At 39.4% G+C, this 25,353-nt stretch overlaps 1 protein-coding gene across 1 annotated transcript in view; it reads right to left on the bottom strand.

Moving 5' to 3' along the window:
• TBL1X (transducin beta like 1 X-linked) overlaps nt 1–14,679 on the bottom strand; it is a 139,602-nt gene extending 124,923 nt beyond the window's left edge. Inside the window, exon 1 of the mRNA XM_040055295.2 lies at nt 14,604–14,679. The gene's annotated coding sequence lies outside the window, so the exon portion shown is untranslated. The remainder of the gene's footprint in view (nt 1–14,603) is intronic.
• Between the last annotated feature and the right edge of the window lie 10,674 nt (nt 14,680–25,353).

Below are 25,353 nucleotides of genomic sequence, written 5' to 3'. Positions count from 1 at the left end.
AAGGCAGCCATTTTCTCATAAGCTGTTACACTCAGCAAACCAGATTGAAGTGCTCGATAAGCTGCTGTTCTCTTCCTGCAGCGACCGAGGGCAAAAACAACCCATCACCCACAAACAGGTACAAGCACAGCCATCTCTGCGCTCCTGCTGTGAGCCTGGGCACGGAGGGAGGGAAGGATGGGAGGCCTGGGTGTGAGCACATCCGTATTCCTGGGCTGCCCTACCCCGCATCTGTGCAAACCCTTATGGATGTGCGACATAGTGCTGCTTGCTCACGGCTTTGTGTTTCCAGAAATAAACTGCCACTGCGAGAAAATACTTGGCTTTTACAGAACCTGTGTGTATGAGGCACTGTTCTGTGTGGAAAAAGCCTCCAAACCTTGTGGTCCTTACCAAAGTGTGATTTTAAATGCATTCAGCACAGGTATACATGCACCTGCAGGCACACATACGTGATGCAATTTTCATAGGCAACCTAGCTGTAAGTAACTTCTCCCACAAGTAACCTCACTCAAACAACTTTTTTGGGAATCAAGACTGTAAAAAACAGTGAGCACCCTAACTTTGTACAGTGTACAGATTGGGATATTCAATATAATAACTTGAGAATAGAAAGATCTGTCTGTAGATGTGAAACAAGAAGTCATGGCACATATACTTAGGTTTACTTCTGTCCTCTATTATAACCCAGTTTCTTGTCACTTTTTGTAAATCTCCCTATATTACAAGAGTGTTTTGAAACTGGGCAGCAAGAAATCCTGGGAGATGCTGTTTCACTCTCAGCAAAACATGTTCAGCCCTAGCTACGCCCAAATCTGATGAAAAAAAAAAAAAAAAAAAAAATCCCACATAATTGACGACACCAGGGACTATTAGAATCCATCCCACTACCCTCTGCATGCTGCCTGCCCAGCCCTGGCTCTTCTTCTCAACATGAAGCCAGGCCCAAGGGAAGTCCAGCAAGGGGGGTACATGTCCCCATTCGGCCACTTCCCATGGCTTCTGCTTGGCTGGCCTGATTGCGCTGCACTGGGCTCCCTCCAGCTGGATGGAGGCTCCCAAACAGAAGGTGACTCCCCGAAGCCATCCAAGTCCCCAAGCCTCCAGTCAGTTCAACCCACACAGGGTCTGGTGAACGTGCCTGGCTTGGCTCTGCAGGTGCAAAGGCACATTTAATTCATTACATCCAACTCGGACATCTCCTTCCAGTGGCTGGTCCACCTGAGAAACAGTACAATCCCGTTACCTAAGGTAATCATTTTGGTCAGCTTTAAGCAATTTTGTGACAGGCTATCTGTGGCCAGGAATACCAAAACTAGGACTGCTGTCAATACTACGTATTTTTAGTGCTACTTACGAAGTTCCTTTCTCTACAGAAAACAGGAGAACAGCCAAGGAGATGACAACAAATGAAAATGCTATTAAGAGTGTAGAAAACCTAAATGTGAGAAAAGCACACCTGAGCTGCCAAAACCTAAGACACTGCCTCTGCTTTGCTTTTTCCAGACAAAAGCACAGTCTTGCTCTGACCTCTCCCTTCCTACTGCCTGTCTCCCTGGGCCACCAGCAGCTCCCCCACCACCTGCTGCTGCTCCCACACAGGCAAACAGCAGCAGCTGAACTCAACTAACAAGACATTCTGTGCCCTAGTACCTGCTCCAGCTCTTGAGCACAAGCATTAAGTTGAAAACTTTGCATTTGCAATTTCACACATGTTCACTAAGGCTGCAGCATTTGGAATGATGAATTTTTAAAATAAAAATGGTTTCCAAAACATGATTCCTAGTGCTGCAAACTCTGAAACTGTTTCCCAAAGTTACTACGTGGCTTTGCAATGAGCCTAATGTAAAGGATGGGTGTACACCAGAGATGATTCTGGCCAGCTTTTTGAGACAGAAAATCAGAATAAACACAAGTAGAGCGCCAGTAATTAAAACATGGGATGCCCTCATCAGCCATAAAAACTACTGAAACATAGCCCTGTTCTACATGATTAGACCGTGAAGAACATGTTTGTTCTGTGGCCATTGATTTTCACTGATTAAAGTAGTAAGTCTGTTTTTCTGCCAAGTATTCATGCACCAAGGCATTTTTAAAATATCTTTTATTTTGAAATGCAGGACAGCTTAAGTTTTAGAGTAGAAAGTCTCCTCAGTCCACTAAAATTCAAAGTATGTAAAACCACAGCTCTATCAATCATGCCATCTATGCTAAAAATACTTTTTTTTTTTTTTTTTTTTTTTTGCCACAAGACTATTACATCATGTGCAGGTGGTAATATCTAAAAATGTATCACAGAAGATATATGTAAAACCAGACTACTCATTTTCTTGATCTAAACAGTAAGTAGAAATGAACCCACGCTGATCTAGCTCATACACCTCCTGGCCCAGGAGGCTTCTCACTAGACCTACAACCCTCATGCTGAAACATCATTTTCAGAAATGAAGCACACAGATCCCTACACCTGTTTCATACCATCAAACCAGATAAAATGGCTTGATCTCTTTCTGGAAGGAAGGAGTTCAGCACTGGATTGAGGAGTCAGACAAGCACCATATGGTTAGAAGGGATGGGAAGACAAAAATGAGGGCTGAACCACCTCTCTCAGTGGCAGCAAGAATTACACTGGCTCAGCTGTGTTGTCTAATCAAGTATTTTAAATCAATTAAGAGTGAAGCCAATTTGTACACATGAATCTTTGTATTTATAAATGAACCTAAATAATCCACAGTAATATTCCATACGGTTTATTTCCTGTAGTACATGGATAGAAACCAAGGACTGATCGAGCTCATTAGCCATGAAAACATGCTGTTTTATCAGGCAAGCTTTTTGTCCAACAATACAAAAAGTGAGCAATGAATGGATGGAACCTTCCTGCCCTATAAAACAAGAGTTCCCCGTGCAGAAATGTCACTTAATGCCAGTTAACAGTAAACACGCTCTCTCAGTTGTTTGGAATTGTCACCAGGTTTCTAAATAATTCTCATGCATCTTCCTAGAGTATCATATTTCTCACAGGCTTTAAAGGAAACAGAAAGACACTTTCTGTGTGTGGAGAGTATTTTCCCAGGTTTTAGTTTAAGTGGTGATGCTCCAGCAGAGCAGGGTGGCTGCAGACCCCTGCAGAGGTGATCCTCCACAGATACCTTCCTCTCCTCTCCACACAAATGGCTGAGTCACTCATCGTTCAATGGCCAGGGACACTGAAGTATAGCCTGTCCTAGGCAGACCTGATCTGGCCATGGTTTGCTTCAAAAAGGTGCACAGCAAAGTAAAGCATTTCAGCAGTGACTCAGCAGTGAATTAATAGCCAGCCTAAGCTTATTTAAGAGCCTGTGGCTGCCATGTGTTGGGGACAGACTGCCGAGCTGGCTGGAAGCTCATTGTGCATCGTTCAGCACCGGGCAGCAGCACAACAGGGCTGACAGTACCCTGGAATGGGAGCACAGCTCAGGGGGAAGGGGGGCGGGATGCTGCTTTTGAATTGGCCCAGGTCAGCTGCTAAGAGTTGGATTCCCTTGGTCCACAGGAAGAAGAGGAAGCTGAGGAGCTGATGAAGTTGTGAAGAATTAGGCAACTTTATACCCTCCATGCAAAGTGAGTGGAATAGAAAGCGCTGCTAAGAAGAATCGTGTATAGTCATCCTGCATGCACATACATACCCATGTGCAGCAATGAAGTACATGCGTTCGGTCATACTGGAAAGTACAGGGAGGTAAGAAATAAAGAGAGTCATCATAATCTGATTAGCTGTGTAATTAAGACTAAACTGGGAGATCAATGAGGGAAACTGTAAGGAGGGCTTTTTTTCAGCACAGTATGCTAGAGAAAAAATGAGAAATCTGGTGGAAATCTAATGGGATAAAGTAACAGATGGTAGGTGGACACCCAAGGGACATGGAATATGCTTAAAGATGATAATAGCTAACAATATGATTAAGAGTACATGCAATCTCACAATGCACAGCATGGAACTGAAATGTAAGTACTAAGGCCATAAACCCCTTAATATTATAGATTAGATTTACATACTTTTATAGACAAGACAAATAGGAAGAACGCTTACAAAAAGGTTCTATATAACACAAGTATCTGACCTATTTAAGGGAATGGCTCGTGCTGTCATCTTGAGAAACTGGCAAGTAATTGTCTATAAACATTGATACAAGACCACAGGACACATACAACAATAAATAATTGACTCACTACAGAAAAGAACAAGTACAAACCACTGTCATCTGAGCCACCTGAAGCCCACTACATCACTCTACTGTCTTGTAAGGATCTTGGGGGAAAAAAGGTAGATGAAACCCTACCCACTTTTTCAATCCCAAATATACCAGCAACTTCCAGCAAAATCTTCCGCATAACGCACTGTTCTCCCAGTTGATACGTGCAGGAGCAGGGACTGCAGTCTAAAAGCTGGACAGGCAAGCAGGTCAAGTCAAGATGGCCACCGATGCTCAGACACTGCTTTCAATTTTTTCTCGTGCACCATCAAATTTGCTACAGCAGTCTCAGGAAACTATGGTGGTCCCATGCGTACTAAATATTTGCCAATAATTAAATAATACATATAAACAATACAGCCCAGCTGTAGAATTGCTTCTTTCTCCACAAAAGAAATTAACATTATATATAAAAATGCCAGACATATACAGATAGATGAACACATACATACACAAAACAGTTTTAAATGGAGTACGTGTAAACAAATGATAAAAAAGATATAAACCAATGCTGCATTTATTATAATCCAGTTATTTATGTAGATTTATTTTAAAATATGTCTGACTGCACTCAAAGCAACTTCAACTTACTGATGAAGAAAATAGCAATGCACTAAATATTATTAAACACTTAAACTAAAATTCCTCCTTGATCGTCCCTACACAACCACTTTGATTTTATTTTGCCACCCCAGGACAAGAATAACCTCATAACCAGAAGGTCAGAAAATTCTTCCTCTGTTATGAGAGCAAACTAAATAACTTCCAAAAGCAGACTCCTCTCCCAGGCACAACTGGCACTAATTTAAATGAGGGGACTGGTAGATTTAGCACTTCAGCTGATATCAATTACTGTTGTATCACGCAAAGCACTCCCTGAAGTAATCAAGAACGAAGCTGCTCATGGAAGTAGTGTAAAAACTGCACTCGAAATTAAACAGAAGCCAGTACACAGCAGAGACATAACCAGACCTTCTGTAAGAAAAAGAGATTTAAATGGGCAGCTGCATTCTGCATCAGCAGAATTACAACCATTTTTGTGAATGTTTTTTAAGGTGCATAGAGAGGTCACTGTGTTCCATAGATTGGGTTACTGCAAAGCCAGCAGATAATAGCAACGTAAAAGGGCACTGGATTGCCTTAAAACAACTGAAGAGAAACAGAATAAGCCAGAATGATGCTGACTCTGATGCAGCCCCAGAGCACGCATCATCCTGCAATTTACTCACAACTAGCTTATGAAAACTTACCAGTTTTATGTTTTTACAATCATAAAATCCAAAAAACCAAGCCCCCAAACAAAGACTTTTTTTTTTTATCCTAGTGCAGGAAAATGGTGGGAGGTAATGGAAGCGGGCCCAATTAAATGTGATGTAAGGAATCAACGAGAGACAAACTCTTCAGAAGCCTAAGGTGTAACAGCTGTCTTGCACTGCTGTGCTTTTGTCTGTTCTTGGGATCCCACCTCAATGGCTTCTGCCCAAGGACAATGTTTTACGGATGCCTGAAGCAGTACCTGCCATAGAGAGCAAGCTCACTCAGTGAGGAGACCGCTGAGGTCGCTGCAGCCCCCCTCGCCCCGAAAGGGCAGATGTAGATAGACACAGATAGGCTCCCTGGCACCTTTCCATCCTGCCATTTCCTACCCCTATTACACTGATGATTCAAATCTAATTTTAACAAGCAAGCAAGCCTTCTGCTGTCGGCAACCATTGTTCCAAGACAGAAGGGAAATACTTTAAGCACATTTTCATGCCTTTCAACATCTGCATTCTTGTATTGCTTTTGTTCCTGGAGCCGGGCACAGAAAAGGAAAATAAGGGGAGCATTTCCCAAGATAAGGAGCTAAGATATCAGCGTTGTCACTTATCATTTCCTAAGTAAATTTAATTTTCCCAAACAATACATGGGTGGCAGAAGGGTATTATTCATTTAAGGACAAATGCCCTGAAAATCTAAAAAACTTGCTACTGTAACAGAGCAAGACTGAAACCATATTCCCCTAAGAACACCTGAAAACAATGTGGGGTTTTTCTTTCTTCAAAAATAGAAAAATATTTTCCGCACACTTCGGTACAGGTCAGTTCTACACAGCCACAAAACGTATTTTTTTAAATAACTAAATATATGAATCTCTTCACAGCTAAGTTTGTGCGTAAATGAAACTGCTCACCCAGTTCATAAAGAATCTAAAAATTTCATTGATTATATACTATCTCACAAGACGTGATCATTCACCATGTTTCTAAGTGTTGGCCTAAGAGATCAGAAAAAAGGAAGTAATTTGAATATTCTTTTGCATATTTTTAAGATGGACCTCAAAAGCCAAGTCAACAAAGAATAATATGCTGAGTTACTAGTTTTACAGCAAAAGAAGTCATCCCGTAAAATGTGCATTATCAGTGAAAAGTTGCAAGGGGTAAGATATTCACCGAACATACTTAGTTCTGAAAATTATTGTAGAAGAAGGGCACAAACTCAGTTCCAATAACCAAGAATATGAGAACAAGCATAGAAAAGTCTTCCAGGCAAGGAAGAAACAGCCCAGTTTGTCCTGAGTTCCAGCACATTTGAGTTAATTGTATGACATGTCCCGATGTTTACACTGTATGATTTTAAATCCACAATAGAAGACTAAACATATCTGTAGGTCTCCTAAATAAAACAAAGGCTATACTGTGGTGCTGAAATATGCAAGGTGTTTTCATTACCTAGAATTCATATCATAGAAGGTTATTTCTACATTGGAACAGGAAATATTTAGTAGCAGTTAACAGCCTAAAAGGTGCAGAAAATGTTACCTGTGCAACACACTGCTATACTGCTGTCTCAATGGCAGTGGTCAGAACTGCCCTGGATCAAGTGTTGCAGTCCCCTTAGACAGACAAGACATTGTGTAACCTGCCCAAGGTATTTAATTTGATCTCTTTGTTCCAGTCAGGGACATTTGCATTCATTCACATTCAGCAAGCTATTGATTTAAAAAAGCTAAGGAGTTTCCCATTTCTTCCTGACTCCAAACTCCATTTGTTCTTCTATAAAATTAATGCCATAAATAAAATGTTGCACTTAGGCATGCTGTGATACTGCCAGCCAATTTTGCTGCAGATAAAGGTCAAGGAAGAAATTATTAAAAAATAAAATAACATTTCTTTTCCAAACTCCCTATATAAAAGAATGGTGCCAAGCATTTAAACAAACTCTCAACACAGGTCAATCCTTAATGGGCTTGTAAGTGAGCTGTGTGTTTTAAGAGCTAACCTTTGGAGCATTACTGAACTATTTCTTGCACAGCAACTACTGTGTTGCAACTGCCCTCCAGAAACCTGTGACCATCATCTGAACTAAATAACCAGCGTGTATGAAAGCCCAAACCCTCACTGAAGGCTTTAATAAACAGGAATCCAACAAGAGACACAAGTTGCCTCCTATCTCTACTGGGTTTCCTCAAAAACACAAGTTTTGAAACTCAACATGCAAATCTTGCATTAAAAGCAATGTTCAAGCACTGAAAGCAACTGTATTTTAGAAATTCATCTGAGCTGCATGTAAAAATTTCAGCTAATTCCTTGTCTCAACTTCAACAGTTTTGCCAGCTTTATGAATATTGGGGGAATAATAAAATCTGTTTCCTGTTTGAATTCTTCTTTTTCTTATTTCCAGTGCATTATTTTATTTCCATGACATCCAAACCGAAGCGCTCATATAATAAATCTTCACATGGTTATTACAAGATGATGGCCAACTCATAATTTCAGTCTTCTTTTAACAAAATAGATTGGATTTTACATTTTTATTAGAAAAATTAGCTCCTGCAGAACCACCAAACTATCTCTGCAGTAAACCCAAATTGTTAGACCTCCTGGTATGAGTACCGCTCATCCACGCTGCACTCCCATACTAGCTAAATATCCTCCATTCCATATGGATACCAAATACCCTTCTTATTTGTTAGTCTTGTAATCTTACATCCAAACATTGAATCGCTGAACAGGAGACTTACATGCAAGCTGTACAGTACAGCCACAGTGCACCTCCAGGATACACAAATGACAGCTTCTGAAGGAGCTTTAGATATTATGGGCTTGCACAGATTAAAACAAGACATCACTTTGCCGTTCCTCATCACTATCTTTACAACTGAGTAGGGTAACGTGAAATAATGAACTGAATTAGAGCACTATGAGAAAATAAGAAAACTAACACCTAAGACCCGCTGGAGATCCAAAGCAGGGAAACGGGAAAAGCAGAGGAGACGCTGCAGCCACTGCCTTCCTCATGGCAGGCATGCACGCAAACAAATAGGCTGTTTTGTATGGATGCTCAGCATTGACTTGAGAGATAGGAAGTTGCAGACACAAGGTCTTGGGATTTAATGCAATGAAAAGCAAAAATAGGAATACAAATGTAAAGCAAGGTATGGCTTGTGAAAATGTAAGATATAATATGTTTGGTATGAAAAAAAATCCAATCAGTAATAAGGAAGGTAGGGAAAGAAGGGAGAGAGTGCACTGAGACATAAATGATTCAGGAGGTAATATGGGCAATCAGTCTAGAGAGTGGAATTTTAAAAAAGAAAAACATCAGGAATCACACTAACAGGAAAAAAAAAAAAAAAATTCTCTACAGATTTAGGAGAACCTGGACTCCTGAGCCTCCTGATTAAGTGAAGGTGGGTCTCTCAAAAGCAAAAAGATGAAGAATTGACATTTGAGTAAAGAAAGATATTTTTTTTTACTGGTGAAAAATGGTAAAATGGGCAAAGATAGTGGGATATTTTTTTACAAATATCTAAAGGAAGAATGTACATAGAAAAAGGATGACATCTCCTAACAGCTATGGAAACTCAAGAAGGAGCACATGGAAGGTAGGGGTTTTTTTGGTGGCTTGTTTTTCTTGGGGTTTTTTACATAAAAATATTGATGGACTAGAAGGAAAGGCTTTTTGAAGGGGGAACAACTGCTGGCCTGTAAAAAACTGCCAGAGAGAACACTGCAAAGATACTGCTGGACTAAGTGATAGAAAATGAACTGATGAGAACAGTCCTGCATCAGAAGTGGGAATGCCTTGGATAATGTAAAAAACCACTTTGCAGTCTGCGTATCTGTACACTATGCATACAACTAAGATATATTACCTGAAAATTTGTGCTCCCTTTTTAATACAACAGTAATGTACTTTATTACTGATTTTAACTGGCTTTAATAGGAGGAAGCATACTTTCAATTATTTTATTATGTGCTTTGAATATAAATGGTGAGCATCTGCACACTAGTTTACTCCTTCCGTCCTCACGCTCTCATAAAAACAGCACTGGCACATTTTAGAATTCAGAGCAGCCCTCCCCAGCCCAGCCACTTTCTTGGCTGGTTTGCTGGGATCTATATATCCAATCTAATTATTTTGATTCCCATTTCCAACCCTATCAGTGGTGCAGTGGTGCAAGAAATCAAAATGCCAGTCTCCTGAATGTGTTAGAACCTAAAAGCTAACAGCTACTCATTTGCAGAGGCATCACTGCATGGCCCAAAGCCCCCGTCACCAGGCAATTTATGTTCAGCGTTCTGGATGTGACTTGAGAGGGGTTTCCCAGCGTACCAATACAGAGCATTTCATAGAACATTTCAAGATATGCTACAGGTTGTTGCATCATCTCATTTTGTCATGGCGTAACTGACTAACAAAAAACCCCCCCAGCAACGCTTCTTTCAAGACTTGAGTCTTTCTTGTTTGTTATTTTTCCCTTTGTTTTCTTAAAAGGCAAAAAATAGGATCATGCAAGCCTATCTTCCCTTAAGTAATCAGAAGAGAGAGTCAGCAATAATCCTACCAAAACACCTACTACCCTTTCAAATCGGGGGGATCATATGTTGCTCAGTAGCTGAATTTCCCTGTGGATCTTTCTTCTGCTTATAAGCTGTGCTCCTCTTGAATTACAGTCTTACTTAGATTACTAATGCTCAGCACCACCAAAAATATTCGCATTCATTTCTCCAGCTTTTACAAACATGTTAACATGATTTGTGTTTAAATATAAGCGTCACCGTTTTACTTTTTATTATGAATATCATATGTTTGGCAAGCTGTCTGACCTTCCTTATGATGATGAATGCTGCAGCAAACAATTTGCTGTATCTTTAAAGAAATGGACAATTCAATTACATTATGCCAGAAGCTTTCAAATCCCTCTCTGCCAAATGTCTTTGCTATATCCTGCCACAGACAGCCCATTTGTATTCCAGCACAGTAGGACACTTGTTTTGTTGAAGCACACAGTCCTAGTTAGGTACTATCAACAGAGCAGTATTTCAGTTCTCCAGCTCTGTGCTCCTTCCACCCCCCTCTACCCTTGGTTATCAGGATTTTCAATTTTACTGACCAAACGTGTATGCATTACTAATTACGTGCATGAAATGCAGCAGTTATCGACTGCTACAACAAAATACATTAGTGACCAATTACAGGAGTTCTTGGCAGCAATGGTTATCATTCTAGTGGATTTAATCATTGCACTTAAAGTGAAGCTTGAGATTCCCTTTGAGATTACACCACTAATTGCTTCTGTTTTGCCAGTTACTGCATGAGCTGTTTGCAAAAAGGATCACTAAAGATGCTTTCTAAATATGGGAAAGCAGTAAACAGATGAAGCCTCCTGTAATGAGTGTCCCCCCCCCAAGTAAAACCACAGCGTCAATTTATTCATACCACAATGCTCCTCTCCGATTCATATCCCCCCTGTCACCTCCTCTTTCCCTCTCATTTCTTGTTATTTGGGCAGACAGCAGCAATACAGCTGCACCGCTATTCATGTGAATCATGCCACACACTATCATTTATTTATATAGACACTGAGAATATTACACTGCAAAAGTAAAAAAAAAAAAAACTTCCCCTTCTCTTCCTTGTTTGCAGAGAGGATACTACTTATTATTATGATTATGACAGAATGTTTAAGTAGTCTTCGAACTTAAAAGAAAAAATAAAAAAAAAAAAAGACAACCTAGGCCAAGTACATGATTTATTACACATACAATACCATCCCTAACAGCCTTCCACTCTCCAGGAATTCCTAAAAACAAACACTCCTCCTCCCAAGGAATTTGTAATTTAACATACTGCTCTTTAAAAGCCCACTTCTACTTCCAGGTCGTCAGTAGTGATGAATTATCTGGTTTACAGCCTCATAAAGCAAAACTGTCTATATATTTTAATGCTGAGGCCAACCACAGGACTTTGGTACCTTTCAAATGTAGTGATATTTTTGACTTTCCAAACACCAAAGAAAGGCTTCAGGTGAAACAAAGAGATGTAATTGGCATCAATGTTTTAGGTCTGATCAAAATAAGTAGTCTTTCAAAGACAAAAACAATGGGGAAGAATTACAACTACAGTTCTGTTAGCAGAGAACAAGCTATTTTAGTCAATAAAATTGTTTAAATAAATTTGTTTGGCTCCTTTTCATTAAAATTTTCAGCTACTAAAGCTTTCCATTATTCAACCACCACTTTGTGAACAACAAAGAAACACTCTCAAAAATATAAAAAAACCTCCAACAATCCTCAACAAAAATTTTCTCATGAGATCAGAAAACCTCCTACGTTTGTCTCAACAAACATCAACATTTTTAGGATTTCAATAGATGCCAGGTTGATAAAAATTTTAATTAGAAACTTAATTGATCTCTGCGCGAGAGATACTGTAGAGAAAGAGTTTTAAATCCCCAGAGACTTCTACACTATAAACAGCAGAGCATATGACATCTTTAAAAGCTGTCAGAAACCATGCACTGTGTTTTATAAAAATAATAGCAATCTCTGTGAATTTAAGCGCTAAAAGAAGTTGAAAAGCTTCATCCTACAGTATCAACAGGCTACAGCAACAGTACCAATTGACTTCACCTCAGCCTCTAAACTGGCACGGACTAATACCTACCAATCCCTGAAAAGCACAAACTGCAGCAGAACGCGGGTTCCATCACAGATACACTTATCTTGCTTCACACCCCGATGTCGATTGGCACAAAAGCCACTGATCTTTCCAGAACAGCAGGCACAAGAACTGCTACACACAGGATGCTCTCAAAACCAAGGCCAGTTCATTTTCATGCTTAACAGAGAAAATCTTGCCCCAAGGCACTCAATTTCAAGTCTCAATGACAAAATCTGTAGGTGATGCAGTAACTACAGTAACTGGCAAATAATAAACTGGGTAAAACACCAAGGGATCAATCCTATATTCATGAAGGAACACACTACACAATTCAATTGGATTATCCCCATTTCTTAGTTCACTAGTTCTTGACTTCTATCTTATTAGACAACAATTAAGGACAATTTTCAAGTACAAAGTAACATAACACTGACACGGTATCTTTGTCATTATACTACAGGTTCTCCAGTCCAGCAGAACGACTGCCTTTCTTTTGTATGGGCAAGCTCCCGTCTCATGTACACAGGCACAAAATCTAAATTACAGTTCCAAGAAGATTGTATCTGGAATTTCTAGAGCTGCCTTTCAAATGAGGAAACAGGAACAAATCAGGAGAAGAAAATATTCCCAAATTGAACAGCTGAGATTATGTAGTATCCAAAATACAAAAGGTTGGGAAATAGCTGCCTTTCATCACTGTCAAAAGCAATGGACTAAAATGTACAGAGTAGGGCTGATGACACAGGAAATAAATGAAAACATTTGCTTCATGTTAGTATAGAAGTTAAAAGAAACAAGGCAAAAACCTCTCTCAAAGGTCCCTGATGGATTTAAAACAGAGCTGTTGAGCCAACTGTGATTTCAAAACATGCCACTATCATTTAAGAAAACAGAACTTCTTTAATAAACCTTACACCTGTTTGCTAGTCCAGAGACCTAATTCCTAAAACCACATACCACAAGTGCAAGTCAAGCAACCAGAATTTCAGTGAGAACTGCTAATGCACAGGAAAGCAACCAGTTACTTACAATACAGTCTCAGGCATTATTTGTAATTCAGTACCTAACTTACAAATCAAAGAATGATAATGCTAAATGTATTTCTTAATGCATATACATGTGTATAGCTCACAAAGCCTGGCAGATTTTTAGGTTACATATTTAATTCTCTCTTACACTGAAAGCAATGAGAGACATTTTTGTCTACTACTCTACTGCAGGGATTAACACAGAAAATACTCTAGCAAAATGAGATACACTTTTTAATGCAGTGATATGATGGATATCAATTTGTAAGTTCATGCATTAAGTACAAGAATATGAATAAACCACAGCAGAGATTTGGAATAAAGAGCACTGGTAACAAGTTTAGACCAGATTAAATTGAGAGACTTTCAGCTGGTAAGTATTGTTTTCAAAATCTAATGCAGATACCAGGAAGGATATTCAGCTTAGTAAAACTTTCTAAAACCAAAGATAATTCTTCTAGCATGAGAAATGCCATCAGGAAGAAAGGCTCCAGCTCTAGCAATTGTTTCAGAAAACTCAATTAACTTGCCCATTTTTAAAAATATGTTACCAGTAAAAAGAAGTTTCACGCTATAAAAAATTTATCTGCTCATTAATATTACAGACATTTCATGTATTAATATGTATGACTAAATAAATGGATTAAATAATAAGTAACACATCAACGTACCTTTCTGACACATAAAATCATTTTTTGCAACGAGAATAATACTTGGGTTGCCAGGAAAGAAAGCTGTGTGGATAAATGGAAAATACTCTTCCTGTCTTTCAGAAAACTGTAGGCTGGGGTTGGGACTGGGGGCCTCCAGATGCCAAGGAATGTCTACCACATGCCCCATACAAGCTGATGAAGAAAAGCTGTCCCTGTCCTGTTTTACTGAAAACAAACCCCAACCAAGACAACAGTTTTTGTTTCAAAAAAATCCAACACCCCCATGAAATGAGCATTGATCCTTCCCAAGACAACCTTCCACAAGGTCATCTCCTCAGCCTTCACCCTCTGATGACCTCATACTTAAACTGGCCTGACCTTCAGCTCTGCTGAGTCTCAGTGCCTTACTCTGATTACAAACCAGCAAGATCAAGTTAAGCTTTAAGAAACTCAGACATCAGTCTCAAGATAAATAACTGAGAAGGCAAAACATAAAAATACTAAGAAATCCCTCTTCTAAGCTGTATTTCATTCTATGGAGACTTCCAGGGCAGCAATAAAAAGAAAATGTACTGCAAAGCATTGAAGGCTCTGTACCACATTCCCTGCCTTGCAGGTAGCCCTCCTACTTCTGGTCTTTGTCAATTCAAAAGCCAAAGTATTGTCTAAAGTTACAACTGCAATTAGGCATGGAGATGCTGAAAAATATTTCAGTTTTAACATTTTGTAAAGCTGACTTCCACAAAGTATTCACTTACTCAGGTGCAAGAACAGTCAAGGTCCCCAGTTTCCCCCAGATTTTCCCGTCAGGCCAGTTTTATCCTTAGGTACCTGTGCACAATTAACAAAAAAAAAAATTAGTTTACATTACTCCTCATAAGTTCATCTCTTATATCAACATTTATGGCCCAAATTTAAAAATTCTTACCTCCAGATTTTCTCACGAGATTATTTCCCATCAATATAGTTAACCAGAAGGAAACTCAAAGCTGTTTCCCCCACGTTAAAAAAAAAGAAAACTGGGTTTTATTTGGCCAGCACAAATATATATATATATATATATAAAAACTCATGTAAATTCAACCTAATAGATGGTGAGATTGCATGATTTAGGTGTATTTCACCACTTGTTTTGAGGAGTACAAACAGAGAGCACACAGTTAAGCCTTTGTTAGTCACATGTTTAAGTTACCTTAAAGCTGTTAATATGTGACATGCAAATCCTACATATTCAACTACTGCTTTAAAATTGAAAGAAGGTTGGTGTACAGGTGCACTGTCACTCAGTTAAGGAGCTCAAAAAATATAGTTATTCTTTCTCCTGGAAATAGTATGAATTAAAGAAGTATTTTAAAAATGTGCCATTCAACCATATGGAACCAATTTTTGCAGACATATGGAGCTCCAATTAAATAAGTGTGGCTTTGCTGACACAAAAGTCCACCTGCATGTATTCAAATTTTCCAGAATTAGACCATCTAATTTCGAGCAGCCCATTTAACAGTAACAGAGTAGAAAAGCAATGTATTTGATATGACACAACCTCTGTAACCAGTCTCCTTAAATAGCAATTGCAGCCTTACTTTTGACCATGGTCAGGATATAATCAGATAAGACTGAATTAGTTCCCCTAAAATACAGCTCCAATTACATCAGATCAAAAGAAAATAATTTTTTGTCTTCTCCATTATGCAAGTAAATATATAATTGGAAAATTAAGCAAGGTACAATTTTTCAAAGACGATTTTACCAGAAGTCAACGGAAATTAAAAAACTGACTGTTGCCATACTTCCTAGATTTTCCTAGGTTTTTTGCACGTATTTTCCCAGAATAAACGTACGGAAAGCATGCCATTTAAAGAAACAGAAGTCAACAAGCTGTATACAAGCATCAACATCCTAAATAAAATCCTAATATAAGACATAAGGTATAATGTATTCAGTGATGTGGAAACTAACAAATTTTTAAGGTAAGCTCTTCAGAAGTTTTTTTCTTTGCCTCTCCCCCAAGGATCTGCAGTTAATTGAGCACCGTTGTTCAAATTTAGTTTGACTGACTTTGTATTAGGTGATAATGCACAACTTTTTTTCCACAGGACCCCAACCTCATTCAGTGAATACAGCAGCTAGAAGAGAGAAGTGCAAATCTACCCAGTGGCTGCATTCCATATGCTCACAGCAGAACTCTACACTGGTCCAGGTTATCCTGTGCTCTTCCAGAACGGCACTCTTAGGACAGATATGCCCCTTCTTAGACAGAGCTCCTCTTTGGTGCTCTCAGTAACAACAGACCCCTGACAGGGATTGTCATATGATCTCAGCTTAGAAGCTGAGAATCAGGAGCATTATAAACTTTAGTATTCAACCAGGTTCCTAAAAACTCATTTTTCAGAGTATTTAGCTTTCTATAATATCTTAACTAATTCCCTGGAGAAGCTGTATCTACTTAGTTTCCTAGTGAGCGTGACACACGTCTCCCCTCACTTGCGAGCTGCCCCATTCACTATCTGTCTTAGTGTTTCTACAACAAATAGAAGCACTTTTCCAGAGACCTGTCCCTCTTTGCTGCAGTCTTCATACACATCTGTTCCACTTGGAAAGACCATAAAATTCTGAGATCATAGAATTTAAAACTGTATCATAATGCAAATGTCCAGGGGAGCTCAGTTAACATACTTTAGAAAATCTTAATTCTGCACCTTTCCAGCTTTGCAGGACTTGCTCTTTGTAGCTCTTGTACTCAAGGCAGCTTTCTGAGCTTATTTTTTTTTAAGACAGTCCCTATGGAAAAGGAGTTCCATCTTGCTCAACACAGATATATTCAGTCTCCCTCAAAACTTGGCCACTTCTCATCCAAGCCTTATTACTGCCAGTCCTGTGGACATGTGCTACTGCCCCCATCCACTCCTGCCCTTAGGCTCAGTTTCCTGTTTGGGATCCCAGTCCTGCCTCCTTGCCTCTTCTCAGTGACCGCTTCATTCTCAGCAAGGCGATTATCCGATATATTGCTCCCATGCCCCAGCCAGAGCCCCATTACCCTCCCGCTCTCCAATACCAGCGTTCCTTTTCATCTCGCTGCTTTCTGCACCCTTCACAGATCCGTTCGTTCTTCCGTATCGCCTTTCACCTTCAATGTTTTTCCCATTTTTTTACTCCCCCACTCACTTCCTGTGCTTCCCTCTTGTCCTGGCAGTTTCCAAGTTTCTTCTCAACAACTAACTCCACGTGTTTTCCTGGTTCCTACGCAGTCTTTGTGATTAGCATGCCATAGCCGTGGCTGCTACGCTTTGCGCAGAACTCACATCTAATGATGGGTGCTAATGAGCAGGAACACTTAATTTCAAGATCCCAGAAGAACTGGGGCAGAAGAAAAGCCAGACTAGCAGTGCAGAGATAGAATTTTAGGCATTTAAAACTACAGACACCTGTGTATTTAGAAACTGAGGAAGCTGTATGAAGGCTTTGTGGACTGTAGCTGCTTCTGTCTTGCTATTAGATTAACAGCATCCACTCATTTAAATTAAAAAAAAAAAAATTCTTCTACGATGAACCAAAATAAAGTCACTTGGAGTCTAAGTCTCAACCTAAACTCAATCTACATCTCAGTTAAAAGCAAGTTACTCATACTTTTTTAAACCATTTTTTTCCAAAGAGAAAACGGCCCTTGATTCAATCAAATATATTAAGTACTGTGGGGGAGAGAAAAAGGGGTTTTAATCTAAAATAGGGTTTTCTTGGCACTATTTACCAAGGATAAGTGTTCTTATCTTTATTCTGCAGAAGAAAGTAGATTGTAGCATACCTTCATCTATTTTTGCCAGAAAGTACGAGCTAAGCAAAGACATCTTCCTATTCTGTCTCAAACCTCCCTGCCTTTGGTGTGTGGGTGGGTTAAGAGCACTTAGGCTGGATTTAAGGTGATTTTATAAAATCACAAAACATCAGCTTGGAAGTGACTTCTTGAATCGTCTGATCCAACCTTCCATAGCAAAAAGGAGAGTCTAGGTAATATGGCCCAGCACCCTGTCCAGACAAATCTTAGAAGTGTCCAATGCCAAGGAATCCACAGCTTCCCTGGGGGTATTATTTCAACGGCTGATTGTTCCCACTGTGAAAATTCTTCCTCTTGTGTTCAAATAGCATCTCACCAAGGGTAACTTTTAACCACTACCCTTCATTTTTTCCATGGGACTCCTTGTAAAAAGGAAGTCTCCACCATTTTTGTAGCCACTCAGCCTTCTTTGCACAAGCCTGGACAAACTCCATTCTCTCAGCCTCTCCTCACACAGCAGGTTCCCGATCCTTTGGTCATCTTCGTGCCCCTTCTCTGGACCCCTCTCCAGCCTGTCCATACGTTCTTGCATAACGGGGACCAAAAGTGAACACAGCACTCCAGGTGTGGCCAGGGAAGCACTGAGTAGAGTGGGACAATGACTTTTAACTTATCTCTGCTGGTTATTCCCTTGTTGTAGCCCAGCATCCCACTGGCTTTCCTGACCACACCTGGAGTGAGCACACTGTTCTCTCACAAGGAACTCACTGTCCACCTGAACATCCACGTCCCTTTCCCTGGAGCAGCTTCCCAGGTGGGCAGATACCAGCCTGTGCTGCACTCCTGGATTATGGACTGTACTACTGCTGCTGTGGCCATTTAATATGAGCATACTTTACTAAATGAGTAAAGATGAATGAATGATTCAGTGCTAGAAGTGTTCTACTGAAGAGAAATTTCTATTATGTCTTGATTCTTCCAATACTGAATCTAAAAAGAAAATACATCCCCTTGATTTAACTGAAAAAAATCCCGCAGAATAGTTACTTTTTTATATTTAAATAGCAAATTATCAGAAGTATTTAGGTACATTACAACAACAGAACCTTCTAACAACCTTTTTGTGCGTCCAACGTATAAAAATTAAGTATAAATGCAGTATCATTAATGAACACAGTATTTACAAATAAATCACTCATTCTTCTGTTGAGCCACCCTTTAAGTACACTTCAATGCTGAAAGTGGTATCTAATTACCTTTATTTGATCCCAAATGCAACAGAGAAATAAAAATGTTCAAAATATTTGGATCTTGCGGATAAGCACTCAACATTGAAAGGTATATGTTGGGATAATGTAAGATGGTATTTATTCTTATTTCTTCTGAAGAGGTCTCAAACAGCCACATGAATATATTTAATTCATACAACTGCTTGCTCTTCCACTTCTTATATTTCCTGCTGGTGTTAAGGGCAGAAAGAGATTTAGTTATCCTGATTCCTGTCTCCAGTATTGTTTGACTCAGGAAATTCACCACTGTCACTGCTCATGGAGAAAGGAGGACAGTCAATATGAATCATGCTCTGGGAACTGGGCTTCAAAACCTAACTAATGCAAGGACTACAACTCATACAAAAGCCAATTATCACTTGTGATCTGAGGCATTACTCCAAAGTTAGCACTCTGAGTATCCTATTAATCAGTATATTCAAATGGGTTTGCTAGCTAGGATAACAGGAAATTAATAACACAGCTATTAGTAGTAGACTGATCCTGAATTAAATACAGAACAAAAAAAAACAACACATACACACATGAAACACCTCAAAATACAAAAAAAAAATCACTAGTAAACTGATCAAAAAGCCATAGAACAACTGTAAGTGTCTGCCTCCTTTTATTTTAGGAAAGCATTCTACTCTGGTTTTTTTCCCTTCCTCACAAGTTCCTGACATCCCTTGTACCACGATGTTTATATTCTAGTTTCTATCACCAGCGACATGAAAAATACACTTAGTTCACCTACACATATGTCCTTGCTGGAAAGTTGGAGATCATTTACAAAAGAAGGTCCATCATTTTCCCCCCAAAAAACAAAAGTATGAAGACAAGAATCACCCCTTTCCCCACCTCATCAGGATCAAAAGTTCCTGTGTCTCCCCAAAGCCCGCAAGAAAAAGGAAAATAATTATTCTTACCATCTAAGGATTTCCCAACATGGAAAATTTACCAGTATAATGGTGACAGAATCATACAATAAACTAGTTTAAATCTTCCATGAAAGGGTCTGGCGGGGGGGGGAGGGGGGGGGGGGGTTGGCAATAAAAAGGTTTTTTGCTTAATGATCTTCATCCAAAAGAATCCCAGCTCACCTCAGAACATCTCTTTCTAGAACATGCCGATTTTAGCATCATCACTATAGCTGTTAGAGTCTGGCTAGTTAATTTGGTCACACAGGTAAATCCTAGAACATTCCAGCAAACAAGTCATCTGGGATTATACTTTACACAGCCTAAAGGCAATATAGTTAACATTTCTCTGATCCTCGAGTTTCACACTTCAGAGAGCTGAGGGAGAGAGGAGGTGTTGATACTTTCAGGAACCACTAATTACAGGAATTCATTGTCAAGGGCATTGCTAGAAAGTAATAGAGATGTTTAAATATAAATAGTGCAGTTGCTGTCACAGTGCTGTCCATGAAAGGTTTCAGTGCATTCTTCCACACAGATGGATGATGTTTAAGGTGTTGAACAGGAAAGAAATTTACCACATTACAAGTCCCTTCAATTAAAACGTAAACCCAGCACATTTTCTGTGTTTGATCTCAAAGTAAATTGTAAGTCAGATCCATTTTAAGAGTTTAATATAAATGTTATGGCCAGAATTTTTGAAACATTTGTTATTACATTCAGTCAGCCAAGTAGAAGTACAGTTCATTTTTGAAAGAGAATTCATCCTGAATGGAACCTACTGCTTCTTTATGGTAAATAACAGAAGTGACATTCAACTGGCCTCAATTATAACATTAATGACCTACTCAAGTTATTTGTCTCCTTTTGAAATATGTGTAAAACCAGATGGCAAGTTACTAGAAGAGGAAGGAACAATATCCTATTTTACTAGTTCTCTTCCTTGAGAGTGCACCACTGCCTAAAAAGGTATGTTACAAAAATCCAGGCTTACATTATAGCCATTCCCTAACATTTTTTCTTTAATGACAATAGTCACATAAAGCATAGAGTCTTTCTTTTCACAGCCAGCTGAATGGTGCTGGCCTGAGCCTATCAACACCAGGAAGTTATATCCTACTTTTTTATCTGGCCCTCCAATTAGACATTGAAAAGAAACTTTCTCTTTAAATCCTGTCCAGAATAATATCTAGAAAGCTGCAGCCCATCCTTTATCAGCCACTTTTTCACTTACTAATTTAAGAAAAAATACTTCCTCTTGCTGCATGCTTACCAGGAAGCAGCTATGCCATGAACACGTTATAAACACTATGCTCCTCTCAGGCTGCACGGCTTTCTGAAAAAAACCAAGGCAACCTAATGGAAGCACTTCTTTTTATCATTCTTTGCTTCCTGCCCACATTCTGGTTACTTAATTCAATACCAAATTTAGAGCTTTTGAAAGAATTTCACGTCTCATCTTGCTTCTGTAGTTCCCCCCCATGAATCTGAGCTCACTGATGATATGCTGATTTCCCTGCGAGTCTATTTTCTCACAGAAACGCCAAAAATGCCAAGGCAGAGTGATAACCGAACTGCAAGACATCGCTTCCTGAGAACAGTTCTTCTGGGCTACAGGAGGTGACAAATGACTGAGAAACTCTCTGCACCAAACAGTAAAGTGTGATTTGCAGAAAGAATGCTACACGTCCTCTGGATCAGCAACCCAGCAGCTCAGCGTGCCTCAGCACAGTTCAGAGACACGGGATGATCCTTTCGGGATGAGCGTGCAACTGCAGGCAACCATTCGATGAATGTTCAGTTCTGCAGTTCCACTGTGTGTGGAATGGAAAGCTCCACGTGTCCTAAACCCCACAAAATGCTTCTCAATACCTTGCAAAAGGCAAAACTGCCATGGGAAAGGCTACAATTATACCAAAACTTTACAACTTGCTATTTTCTATGTCTTTGCAATAGCTGCATGTTCTTAGTAATTGCTAAGTAGCAACTTCTAAATGATCACAGTAAGTGGACCACATTTAACACGACAAAAAGGAATAAAAATATCTACTGTATGTTCTCTTTCCTGAGGGGACCCATTCATTCCTGACCCCAGATCTAGTAATTGGTTCCATGAGGAATGTTAGAAGGTGCGGGCTAGAACATGGGACAAGTAAAATACATTGTTATTAAAGGATTATTAAAGGTTTTGGAAGAAGAGCAGAAAAAGCATGCCTCTCTTATCCTAGCAACCATGGGAAAGACTGAAGCATGTTGTTAGTGCCAAATAAATATAATCAAAACAAACAGTTATAGTCTCCCTTCAGACCCCTTGGAGACCTCAATACTTCAAATCCAAAGACTCATCTCATAACTTAACTTTCTACTGTCATTCCAGAATAAATCTCCTGTGCAGCTTATTAAACTGTCTTTGCACCTGCTCCAATCTAATTCCATCTTTCTGTTCACTGCAAGGGAGGATCATCGGACACAGTATTACAAATGAGGTCTCAGGAAGGCTTTACAAAATACTATTAGCGTTTCTCCCTCTCTCCCCAAAAATATCATGTCTAATGCATCGCAGAAGCACATTAGACTCTTTCACAGCAGCATCATATTGGTGGCTTAGAGCCACCTTAGTGGCATTATCACAGCACTTTACCTAATTCAGACTGCTACAACCATTAAATCATCTACACAACCTCCTATGTTAACAGGTGTTCTTCTCATTTTAGATATTTGCATATTGAGATAAGTATGACCTGTCTCAGATGAGGCACTGAGGGCTTGCAGAGCTGAATTAGCAACTGACACTTTCAGATTCTTAATCCAAAATACACACCCCTGAACTTCAGCAGCAAGCAGATGAACTATACACAATGCAGAGCAACAAACGTGGCTGATACACTAAATGGCTGTACTTGCACTCAAAAAATCATTTCTAAATGGATGGTCCTACATGGCCACTTGTCTACCATGTAATTACATCAGCCTGCTGAGGAGCCACACAGAAGACCCCCAGAAAGGCCAAACCTCCACCCACTTTGTCTCTATGTCCTCAGCCAGCACTGAAACTGCCTTTTTGTGACAATTCCACCCAGAGAAGTCACTAGGTGCTAGGCCACCTCCTCTCACATACTGGCTCTCAGTGACAACCACATCTACAGAAGCTCACATCAACACAGATACGTTCTCCTGAAAAACGTTTTCAGGATTCTGAGTTTATAACTCAAATGCTCTGTTTGTTCAAAAGTTTACATCATACTGGAAGTGACAGTCTCCTGATTTCATTTTAAAAAAAGGCACAAAGAAATTAAAAACGCATGAGCACAAATCCAAAGAATCATGGTGGACAAAAGGAGCTGACTGGTACCAAACAGCTTGGTGGTACATTGTAGCTACTCACATCATTGTGTTCGTTTCAGTATTTCGAGCAAATACTCCCAACAAAAACCTATCCTTGTGGAAAGTTTACCCAAAACACGAACATTACTAGAACCAGACAAAACAAGAACTCCTTTCCCTTAATGCTCAGGATCTCTTAATTGCCAAGAAATGCCACAAATGTTTTGCAGTCGCATTCCAAGAAGTCCTTTTTTCTACAAGGCAACTAGCAAAGCCAGAACTGTCCTGTGAGCTACGGACATGGGAGTTTTTTTCTATAAATAAAGCAAGCATTCTAGTCAAGCAGAACACTAGCTTCTCAGAAAACAAATATCCTAGCTACACTCAAACTTGGTTTCTCTTTTTCACTCATTATCACTCATTTCCTGTTTAGATCCAACTTCACAGATTAACCCTGGAAAAAGCTCACAAACAACTTAAGGCAGGTTAACTTCTGCTAATTGCCCATGGCATAGAATTCAATGTTAATAAAATGAAATACTGCAGCTGTGCACTACCTCAGAGAAATTTGTAGACAACTCCCTACATCGCTTCCACTGATGAAATATGTACCTTCCAGATTATTTGTTTTCAGAGCACTTTCACCCATGACTGAAGGAAGGTATGGACCAGAAACAAATGGATTGGCATGAGCCAGCACGTTACTGCTGGCCAGCTGAGCTGAGTCAGCTGCAGGAAGAAGCAGATATTCTTCACACTACATCAGTGCCCAGCAGTGAGGGGAAAACCAGTCCATGCTGGTTTAAGTTTTATTTTACAACAGAAGGGATGAAAATCCATCCTGCACCCAGTTCTCCCAAGAGTGATCATGACCCGTCTCATACAAAACTGCAGCACCACTCAGCATTTTATTAAACTGCATTAGTGCAAGTCCCAGCTTGCAAAAATGATTTTCTGTCTGTGCTCATTAGCAGGATCTCAATGTATCAGTTTGGCCCTTTGGTCTTTAATAATGGAAAAGGTTATGCCTCCTTTAAAGTACAGATAAATATCAAGCACAATTCTGGTGAGATTCTTGGTCTATGTCACCTGGAATATAAAATACACATACTTTTGACTTGAGTGCACGTCTGACTTATACTGACAAAAAGTAAGCCATCTGAAAACCAGGACAACTATTTCCTGGTGTTTGGAGTTGGGATCTATGCACATTTTATCTATGTATCAAAATTTCAGTATCTATCCAACAGAAGTGTACCTTTTACTTCTAATATGCAATCTCCATTCAGAAAACTAGCAGAATCCATAAGAATTCAAAATTTACTTCTATTTGAACACAAATGTATGTACCTCTTATAAAGTCCCACCAGTAAAATCCACTCACATTCCATTTTCCAAATGTACTGGAAAGTACATTTGTCAAGACACATTTGCAAAGGAGGCATACAGCTTGCACGTGTACAAACAGATACTGAAATCTCTGTATGTATACGTACAAAAAAGAAGCATTGCAGTTAGTAAGCAAAAATGAGCCAGCAGCATTTCAAACTGACAATATGATATGGTATTATCAGGAAGGACAAGTATCACAGTGACTTACAGTAAATTACTTTTACTGGCCAGGGATAATATATCGTTATGAGACTAAATTAAGGAAGTTTGCATTGCTGCCTTACGGTGCTTGATCTTTCTATGTCTCAAGAATACTGAACTATCTATAGCTGAGCAGTGTTTTTGATGTTAGCGTGAAAGAAAGAGGTTTTTCAAGCCACAACACACTTGGGACAAATTCTCATCAATACTTCCATTTCTAGTCACTAAGTCCCATTTATTCATTCTGACTAACCTTGCAACTTTATTTTTTAATCTCTGTGTTGAAATTACCAAAAAAAAAAAAATAAAGCACAAGCCCAACACAGACCCTGTGCCTACATTAGCAAGCCTAATGCCCTTCAAATCCAGGGAATCTAAAGCTCCTAAACATATGTTTATCTACATCACACTCCTTTCTAACACTGAAGAGTATCTTGCAATTAATATATTTTGTAAATGCAGCGTGCATATACATGTATGATGTGAAAGTATAGATCTGACACAGGATAAGGTCTCAGCATATGCAGATCTCAGGTAGGATAATAACCTACAAACTAGAAACAATACAGTGTAGTTAACAGCCATAAAACTAAGAAAGAAACTACAGGAGGAGCGCTCAAAAATTTTATGA

This window comes from Hirundo rustica, chromosome 2 (assembly GCF_015227805.2).
Source record: "Hirundo rustica isolate bHirRus1 chromosome 2, bHirRus1.pri.v3, whole genome shotgun sequence".
In the NCBI taxonomy this organism is placed as follows: Eukaryota; Metazoa; Chordata; class Aves; order Passeriformes; family Hirundinidae; genus Hirundo; species Hirundo rustica.
This window is presented reverse-complemented; position numbering and strand designations above follow the sequence as displayed.